We start from the raw sequence: 9,706 nt of genomic DNA, 5'->3' as shown, positions 1-9,706 counted from the left end.
CGCCTCCGGGAGTCTCCTCGTGAGTAGGCACAGCACGAAGCTGCACCGTGGCTACTAACAATCTAGAAAACCAGGTTTGCGAAGCACTTGCTCCACAAACCTCGTTTTAGGGTAGGGGTTCTTGAGCGGGTTACCCGCATTAGAACCGCCGGGCTCACAGCGGAGCCTGGTGGTTCTTACGATCTGCAAAAATTGGGCTAGACTCTCCTAGCCCGATTTTTGCTGCTCGAGAGAATAGCCCCATTATTTCTTAATCAGTGGGGAGGGGCTCCAAACCACTCCTCTATTGTGATATTTAGACTGTGGGGCTATTCTCACAATTAACAAAAATCGGGCTAGGAGAGCCGAGCCCGATTTTTGTTAACCGTAAGAACCACCGGGCTTGCAAGCGAGCCCGCTCTCCCCGCAGTTTTGCAGAAAGCGGGTCTCACGGATCGTGAGACCCGCCTCTGTGTGTGGAGGGGATGTTCAGATTAACCATCTCCCCACATGACTTAAAAACAAAGGCTAATATTCCATGCAGAGAGCCATTCATCTGGGAAGGATGCAGGCATGTTCCTTCCATGGAACTTTAAACCCTGTCACCAATCCTAGCAAAGGCAGGCTCCATTTGAATGATGCTGTTCATCGTTTGCACCAAGCCTCCCTGACCCTCACTATGAGTAGCAACAAGGCAGGGGCATAGCTGCTATTGAGCAGGGGGGACAATTGTCCCCCAGCTCCCAGGGTCTGGGGGACCCCAAAGCTCAACCTCACTCTCAGCCAGGGCACCCCCCTGGGCCCTTCACACATCTAGCTGGTGAACAAAGTGCTCCCCTCTTCTGCTCAACTAGCGTTTCACACTGGCTGGGGATGGATGGACTCTCCTCTTGGGTCACATGTACGCTTTGCACACATGAAATAACACCTGGGGGGCAGGAGAGCCTGCGGTCAGACTTTGTGTAGCAAAGCTCTCTACACCTCTACGACAACGTTTTTTAAAATGCTGTGGAAGAATCAAATCTGCATCCTTCATGGATGCTCAGCTCACTGCAGAGTGTTAGCCAGTGTGCTGGGAGTGAGACACGTATATTCATGGTGCATTTACTTCTTAATCACATGGGACAGATCAGTTAGGTAAAGTAAACTAGTAAAGGCAAAGTAAACCAAAATCAGTCTAAGTCTCTGACTCTGAGCATGTACAAACCCTTTCTCCCAGGGATCTGACTGAATCATGACCCATCTTACCAACACAGAACCAAATTCATACTAGATTGCTACTGGTTCCATCGGATGCAGAGCAAATATTGGCATTGTCTCAAAGTGCCTTCTTTCCCTGATAGTAATCTGCTGCTTCCTTGGAGAAGCCTAATAAAAATGCGGTTGCTGTGGTAATTGTTATATTATGTTCAGAAAAGTGCCAAGAATATAATTACTTGCAAAATGACTTCACAGTTCAACTTTAATATACACGACAGAACTGTTGGGTAGTAAAAGGCAAGGAAACTGGGGTAAACAAGTCTATTTAGTGGTAGTGCCTTTATTAAATTAAACTTTTAATAGTATCGCTGTGTTTACAGTACATTAAATAGTCACAATTTTTAATGTCTGCCATTTGTTTTTTGTTGGGTTTTTAAAAAAAAATCTAAGCCACCAGAGGATGAATTCCTTAAGAATGTTCTCCCAGGTATGTGCAGAATATTAATTAGGACTGTCTATTTCTGTCGGATAATAACAATGGCCAAGAACTGAATAGAATCTGTGACCTGTGAAAGAACTATTCATATGCTTTAGACTGCTTAGAGCATTATTTAACAAGAGAACATGGAACTTTTTCACAGTGATCCCAAATGTTTCAACTGTGTATTTCATGGTTTGGTTGTGGCTCCAAAACACAGAGAGTTTTTCTTTCCCATCCTCTTAGGGAGGATTCTCTGCCTCTTCTTATTTAAATAAAATTATTTATCATATTTCTATACTGCCTGACATGTGAATCCCTAGGCAGTGTACATAAGTTAAAATACTACAAATATAAAAACAGGATAAAATGATTAAAACAATTATGAAAGAAAACCAATTAAAAATTAATTAAAAGCCTGAGAAAACAGGTGCATCTTAAGCATTTTGACATAAATGCTTTTTATGTTTTGCATGATTATTTTTGCTATGATACCTATGGGCTTTCGATTGCAGTGCTGGTAACCCAAATATGTTTTCTAGGAAGTGCATTTGTTCATTTCAAATCTTCAGGGCTAAACAACACAAGCTTAAACAACAAGCAATAATTAAAAAGCCTCTGTTCACTTTGTATAAGATATTTCATTTAAATACAATAGTCAGTATTATGAGGTTTCCTCACTTGGTTTGTGAGGTGTTTTTATTTCTTCTTCTTCTTCTTCTTCTTCTTCTTCTTCTTCTTCTTCTTCTTCTTCTTCTTCTTCTTCTTCTTCTTGTCTTCAGATTGTATACTTGTTCAATGGACAGCAAAAGAAAAATTGCCATTTACTGTAGCAATTTTAAAAGATTTTATATTAGATATGTTTCTTGAGACTGACAGCAGAGTACAGTTAGTTTGCAGTTTCTATACATATCCCATGGGGCACGTCCTTACGTCTGCAAAAGCACCATCAGAAGTCTAACTAGCTAGTATTTGTCCTAACTAGCGGACAGGTCAGTCTCCGTAGGGAATAGGGATTGAATGGATATGGAGAATGCCATATGTCTTCTATGCAGTATGGGCCCTCAAGGGCTTCTGTGTTAGTGGCACAGATAAAAACTGGCACTGAAAATGACCCTCTGCCCTTGTCTTGTCAATACAGAGCTGGTCTCTTCACTGTTCTTCCAAATTTTACCATGGAATGAAATGATGTTGTTGTTGTTTTCTTTCTAACTTGCATGGGACATGTTTCCAGAGAACTGCCCTTTGGAAACATATAGTGCATTTCACTACAGGACAACTTTGTTTATCTTTAAGCAAATTTTCCAAAGACCAAACATATAGTGCGTTTCACTACAGGACAACTTTGTTTATCTTTAAGCAGATTTTCCAAAGACCAAACATTTAAATGAAGAGTATACTTAATGCCAGTCTTACACACTTGAAATAAAGAAATAAAATGAACCTCCCATCTTTTGATCTTGACTGGCATCGAACCATAGAGGCTGAAGGTAGAAAAATCCTTTCACCTAGAATCTGACATGTCTCTAGCTCTCTTCAGGTGTTGCCGCTGGTGTTTCTGTGGTGGTATGAACTTCTCTGTGTGAAGAGGGACAAGAAAGAAGGATATTTTTAAAAGGCAATTGCCTATTTGGCTTTTGCTTTTTTAGTGATGCCCATAAGGACCCTGGTGTGGTGCATTGTGTGGGTTGTAGTTCTCCTAAGGATGCAGCAATGGCACGCATGTCGGAACTATCAGGACAGTTCCATATTTTGGTGCTTATCACATTAGGAACGCCCAGAAGGATCCCAGGGTGAAGTTCATTGTGATAACTGGAGTTCCTCTAAGGATGCTGCAATGGCAGGCATGTTGGTACTATGACTAATCCCTTGCCAATAGGAAGAAATTTAGAAGATTGTGACTGTCGGAGCTCCATCCTATCAGTTGTGCAATTAATGTTGATATGCCAACATGGGGACTCTTGGGTCCAACATGGCTGTCAGAAATTATCCAACAGCACAGGCCTAGAATCTACTATAGCCATATTGAAACATTACATTGTATATGTTTATAGATGTCTCTGTACATATGTACATGTTTTTGTGTGAATATCTGTTCATATGTCCATTTTAAAAGTAAACCTGAATAGCCCTCTCAAATACATGATACAGGTAGGAACTGTACTACTGTATATGCATCACACATAATGTGTGAATAATTGTATAGATCTGCATCTGCATTCACTGTACACAGATTGCTTGTAAAAGCAGCCTTGATAGGTGAGAAGGGCTGATTCGCATATATATCACTTGAAATATAACAATTTAGTGACTTCTTAGTATTGGATTACTCTCAGCAGAATGTGTGAGCAGTCTTCATTGAAGACTATTCAGTTCAGTTCAGTTTATTGTGATCTTTGATCAAATACACAATCCAGATCAAATAAATCTACCCTGAGGGTAGATAATATAAACAGATACATGCATATACACATGTATAATCAGTTACATAGAGGATTGATATAAAAATATATAGGATAAAACAAAATTAAAAAGAAAAAGGAAGGACGATTAAAATTGACCATATCTGACACACCATGAGCAAATTTTAATCACAGCTGTACAGAATTTGGCTACTGAGTGCAAGACATAACGGTGTTTATCAGAAAGAAGTAAATTTATATAACATTCATCCAAACTGTCAGGGTATCTAACAATGAGGGGAGCAATATATTTGGAATGCAGCTCGCAATTGAAAGAACAATACAGAAGCACATGGTGAACATGGTGAACTGCCAGCGTGGTGTAGTGGTTAGAGTGTTGGACTAGGATCGGGGAGACCTGAGTTCAAATCTGCATTCAGCCATATTACTAGCTGGGTGACTCTGGGCCAGTCACTTCTCTCTCAGCGTAACCTACTCACAGGGTTGTTGTGAGGAGAAACTCAAGTACGTAGTACACCGCTCTGGGCTCCTTGGAGGAAGAGCGAGATATAAATGTAAAAATAAATAAATAGTAAATAAATAAATATTCCCACTTCCACAAGGGCACAGTTTCTCCAAATAGGGAACTCTCCTATACCTACCCTCTAGTACTGCAGAGGGCAGCACATCCAGCGGAGCCAATGTCAGGCCTCATCTGTGTGCTGGATATATCAGGTCATACAGGTATTTAGCTGGTTTTTGTGAAGGCTTGGTGGCTCCAAGTCTTGTGAGACTTGGTGCCTGGCTGAAATATGTCCGGCGTTCCATATCAATAATATGCCTCTTAAGGATCACCATAGCGTTATCATAGCCCAGAGGGAGAAGATATTCATTGACCGCCCATATGATTTTAACTTTTCACTAATTAGATGCATCCAATCAGAGGGATGTTCATCCTTAAAAATTAGGGGAACTAGGCCAGAAGGGGAATAAATCATTTTCAACCAAAAACTGAAGATATAAGTCTAGGCACAGGACTCCAAGCTTGACAAGTCCGCTTCCAAACACAACTTAGTATTTGACACACAGCAGGGGGTTGAAAAGATAGCCCTAAGGAATTTAGACTGGACCCTCTCAAGTGGATGGAAATCAGTTTCGTTTCCTTTTTTACAAACTGGGATAATTATAAACAAGCCTCAATCATGAGGTATACATGCAGTTTGGTTAATAGATGTAAAGAGTAACACTAATCCTGGAGCCCACCATGCCAAATTTGACTCAATCAGTTCATTAGGGACAAAATCACCTCCGGCACTTTCCTAGAACTTCTTTGCCCAACCAGTTCATTAATCTCCCCAGAAGTAACAAGGGGCCATTCAGAGATGGGGAAGAGTATTGTTTTTGAAGAGATGCAAGGAGATACTTGAAGAGGTGCTTTGCAGAGAGCTTAGCAAGTATATTGTAGTGATTAGTGTGAAAATCCCTCAGCTGTAAAGCTTACCTTGGGCTAACCTATCCTATGAATAGTGTTAGTGTATGGATACCATTATGAGGAGAAGAAATTTGTATGCCACACCTAGCACCCTGGAGGAAGATGGGATAAAACATAAACAAAATAAGGGAGGTGAAAAGAGAGTTTGAGGAACATTTTGCTAAAAGTATCAAGAGGAATAAAAAAAACTTCTTTAAATACATCAAAAGCAGGAAACCTGCCAGGGAGGCGGTTGGTCTGTTAGAGGATGAGGGAGTGAAAGAGATTAAGGAGGACATGGAGATTGCAGATAAACTAAATGAGTTATTTGCATCTGTCTTCATGGCAGAGGATATTGAGTGTATACCTGTGCCTCAACTGATCTTCTCAGGGGCAAAGACTAAATAACCTGATTCAGATAGAGGTGACGAGATATGTTCAGATAGAGGTGACGAGATATGAACCCCTGCTAACTGGGCGAAGAAACAGCTTTTACTGTGGTGATTCTCTTTATTTAGCAGGGGGAGAGTAACTGGCCCTCTCCACCCCCAGCACAGTACTTCTAGTGACTGTCGCTGGTATCTATCTTATGTTTTGTTTTAGAATATGAGCCCTTTGGGGACAGGGAGCCATCTTATTTATTTATTATTTCTCTGTGTAAGCCGGCCTGAGCTATTTTTGGAAGGGCGGTATAGAAATCGAAATAATAATAATAATAATAATAATAATAATAATAATAATAAATAGCAAGTGCCGCCTTTGTAAAGAACAGCAAGTGCCGCCTTTGTAAAGAAGCAGATGAAACAGTGGACCACCTAATCAGCTGTTGTAAAAAGATTGCAAAGACTGACTACAAACAAAGGCATGACAAGGTAGCAGGGATGATACACTGGAACATCTGCAAAAAATACAAGCTACCTGTAGCCAAAAATTGGTGGGACCATCAAATTGAAAAAGTTGAAGAAAATGAAGATGTAAAAATATTATGGGACTTCCGACTACAAACAGACAAACATCTGCCACACAATACACCAGATATAACTGTAGTCGAGAAGAAAGAAAAACAAGTTAAAATAATCGACATAGCAATACCAGGGGATAGCAGAACAGAAGAAAAAGAAATAGAAAAAATCACAAAATACAAAGATCTACAAATTGAAATTGAAAGGCTGTGGCAGAAAAAGACCAAAATAATCCCAGTGGTCTTTGGCGCCCTGGGTGCAGTTCCAAAAGACCTTGAAGAGCACCTCCACACCATAGGGGCCACAGAAATCACCATCAGCCAATTACAAAAAGCAGCTTTACTGGGAACAGCCTATATTCTGCGGCAATATCTATAACAATTGACAATAAAATTCAGCCATCCCAGGTCCTTGGGAAGGACTCGATGTCTGGATAAAACAAACCAGTCAATAACACCTGTCTGACTGTGTAAACAAGGGTCGCAGAAGCATGTCTGAAGAGTGCCTGGGCTCCCTTTCTGGGCAGCCCAAGCACCGCAAGGATGTTTGATGGCATCAGGAGAGAAAGGGAAGGACCGTGGGGCTCGCATTGCACCAACCACCTAGAGAGGAGCTCTTAAGGCCACAGTATGCTGACATCATAGAGCCTGTCAGTCATCAGAATAAATTTCTCTCATTGTTCTTGTATGGAAATCAAATGATACACTTTGAATGTGCATAGATTTAAATGTGAACTCCAACATGGTAGTGCATTGTCATCCATTACCAATCTCAATGAAATGCTGTTTCCACTGAAAGAGGCCCCTGTGTTCACAACTTGGGACTTGTCTTCGCCCTGTCATCAAATTCCTTTGCTCAAGAGTTCTCGCAATTACACAGCCTTCATTACCCCAGAGGGTCTTTTTCAATACAAAAAACTACCCTTTGCAGTAGCCTCTGCAGCTTTGGTATTTCAAAGAATGATGCATGCAATTTTTGTAATGACAGATGGCATAACTTACTTGCAGGATGACATTTTAGAGTATGGCAAAATCACTGAGGTACATGATGCTAAACTGACAGAAGTCTTATGAAAACTTCGACAGCACGGACTTACTATCTCTGCAGAGAAATGTCAAATTTGCACACATTCTGTGACATACTTGGGAGATACAATATCTCAGAGTGGTGTACATCCTAAAACAGAGCTGGTGAAAACTATTCGGGAAGCACCAGAGCCACACAATAAGGATGCACTTTGCTCATTTTTAGGACTTAGTGAGTATTACTCTAAATTTGATAGACAATTTGCCTCAAAATTTGCTCCATTGCGTCTTCTTCTTCTTCTTCTTCTTCTTCTTCTTCTTCTTCTTCTTCTTCTTCTTCTTCTTCTTCTTCTTCTTCTTCTTGTAGCATTTATCTGGGATGTATCCTGCAAGGCTAGATTTCAGACTATCAAACCAGCCATTGCTGAAAGCCCTGCTCTCAATTCTTTTGACACCAACAGGCACAGTATTGTAACTACTGATGCTTCTGAATATGGTTTGGGTGCTATCTAGACACAGCAAAAAGGGGACAGGGAAGTTACAGTTGCCTTTGTTTCCAAAGTGCTTACTGCTTCAGTGAAGATGTATTCTGCCATTGAAAAAGAAGTTCTAGCATGCTTCTGGTTGGTGAGGCACTTCAGGACTTACTTGTGGGGCTTTACAGTCAGACCATAAACCCCCATCTGCTTTATTTACTACTCATGGATCAAGTCAAGCAACCCCACGAAATAGCCAAATGGATCACCAGACTTCTGGATTTTTTTGGAATCTCTTCCACATCTTCAGAATACCACTGCAGATTATTTATCTAAACTTCCACTTAAAGGCCAAGAGGAGATCCCAGAAGATGAGGATGAAGGAGCAGTCATTACGCAAATAGCTTCATCCGCTCGTGGACTGATCATGTCTTCTGAATGGAAAGTGGCCTTCAGTGCTGATCAAGTACTTAGTGAACTTAAGCCTTTCATAAGTAATGGATGGTTATGCAAAAACAAGGTACCTGAACATCTTTAACCATACATGCATGGAGCAAGTAAACTGTCTCTTCTCAGTGAGCTGGTGCTGAGGACTAATTGTTTGGTGGTGCCAGCCTCGTTACAAGCAAAAGTGATCAAAATTGTCAGTGAAGGTCATCTGGGCATGAGCCTGACTAAAAGGCAAATCAGAGAAAGTTTCGGGTGGCCAGGTATGGAGAAACACATTGAAGATGTAATCTGGCACTGTATGGCTTGTGCTATATGTAACAAATCACAGAAGACATTTCCCACCTCCTTGGCTCCAGTAGAGTATCTCAGTGGTCCCTGGGGAAAACATGCTCTGGATATAACGGGGCCCTTTTAAAAACCAACCCACAAAACAAAGATTTGTTATAATGATGGTGGATTCTTATTCCAGGTGGCCAGAAGTTTCATATGCTGACAACATTACTACAAACAAGGGGATCCAGTTCATGGCTGCAGTTTTCGCAAGAGAAGGTCTTCCTAAAGAACTAAAAGTTCCTAAAGACCTGACAGCAGGACACAGCTTATCTCATTTGAAATGGAGCAATATTTGCATAAACATTGGATAAAACATAAGACTCTTTCCTTGTACCATCCTTGAGGGAATAGCTTAGTGGAAAAAATGAACAGATTAGTGAAAGGAAGTTTACAACTGGCTGCTAAGCAACAACAACCCTGGAAAGAGGAAATCCATGAAACTCTGTTTGCTTAGCACACTACTCACTCTACAACAGGAAAATCACCTTTTGAACTGCTGAAAGGATGCAAAGCTACCACCAGACCTACCCTATGGCAACAACAGATAGGGCTTTCTGTACCATCTCACCCTAAAGATACAGAGATTTGTGATAGGTAAGGGAGAAATAACAAAAATATAAATTATATGTAAATCAGAAATGGGGTGCAGAACAACGAACATTTCCGGTGGGAGAATTTGTTCAAGTACAGCTACCTTTTAAAGTGAGAAAGGGATGTTCCAGATATTCTGGATCAAAACAAATAATATCAGCTCTGAAGAGAGAAACTGAAGAGGAATTTGATCTTGCCTCCAGTTTTGACCTTGCAGATAAGGCTGATGAAAATGATGGACAGTCCTCAGTACCAGAAGAACAAACAGCTCCGGTGCCAGACAACCTAAGACTTAGGAGAAGTGTTCTTCCTTTATTTGTTTGTTTGTTTGCTTGTTTG

The 9,706-nt window shown here is 40.8% G+C and overlaps 1 long non-coding RNA gene across 1 annotated transcript in view; it reads right to left on the bottom strand.

Moving 5' to 3' along the window:
* Positions 1-3,101: 3,101 nt before the first annotated feature.
* LOC128351207 (uncharacterized) overlaps positions 3,102-9,706 on the bottom strand; it is a 30,049-nt gene continuing 23,444 nt past the window's right edge. The window contains exon 3 of the long non-coding RNA XR_008319640.1: positions 3,102-3,235. This is a non-coding gene — a long non-coding RNA (uncharacterized LOC128351207). The remainder of the gene's footprint in view (positions 3,236-9,706) is intronic.

This window comes from Hemicordylus capensis, chromosome 3 (genome assembly GCF_027244095.1).
Source record: "Hemicordylus capensis ecotype Gifberg chromosome 3, rHemCap1.1.pri, whole genome shotgun sequence".
In the NCBI taxonomy this organism is placed as follows: domain Eukaryota; kingdom Metazoa; phylum Chordata; class Lepidosauria; order Squamata; family Cordylidae; genus Hemicordylus; species Hemicordylus capensis.
The sequence above is the reverse complement of the archived record's forward strand: the minus strand, read 5'-3'. Positions and strand labels throughout refer to the sequence as shown.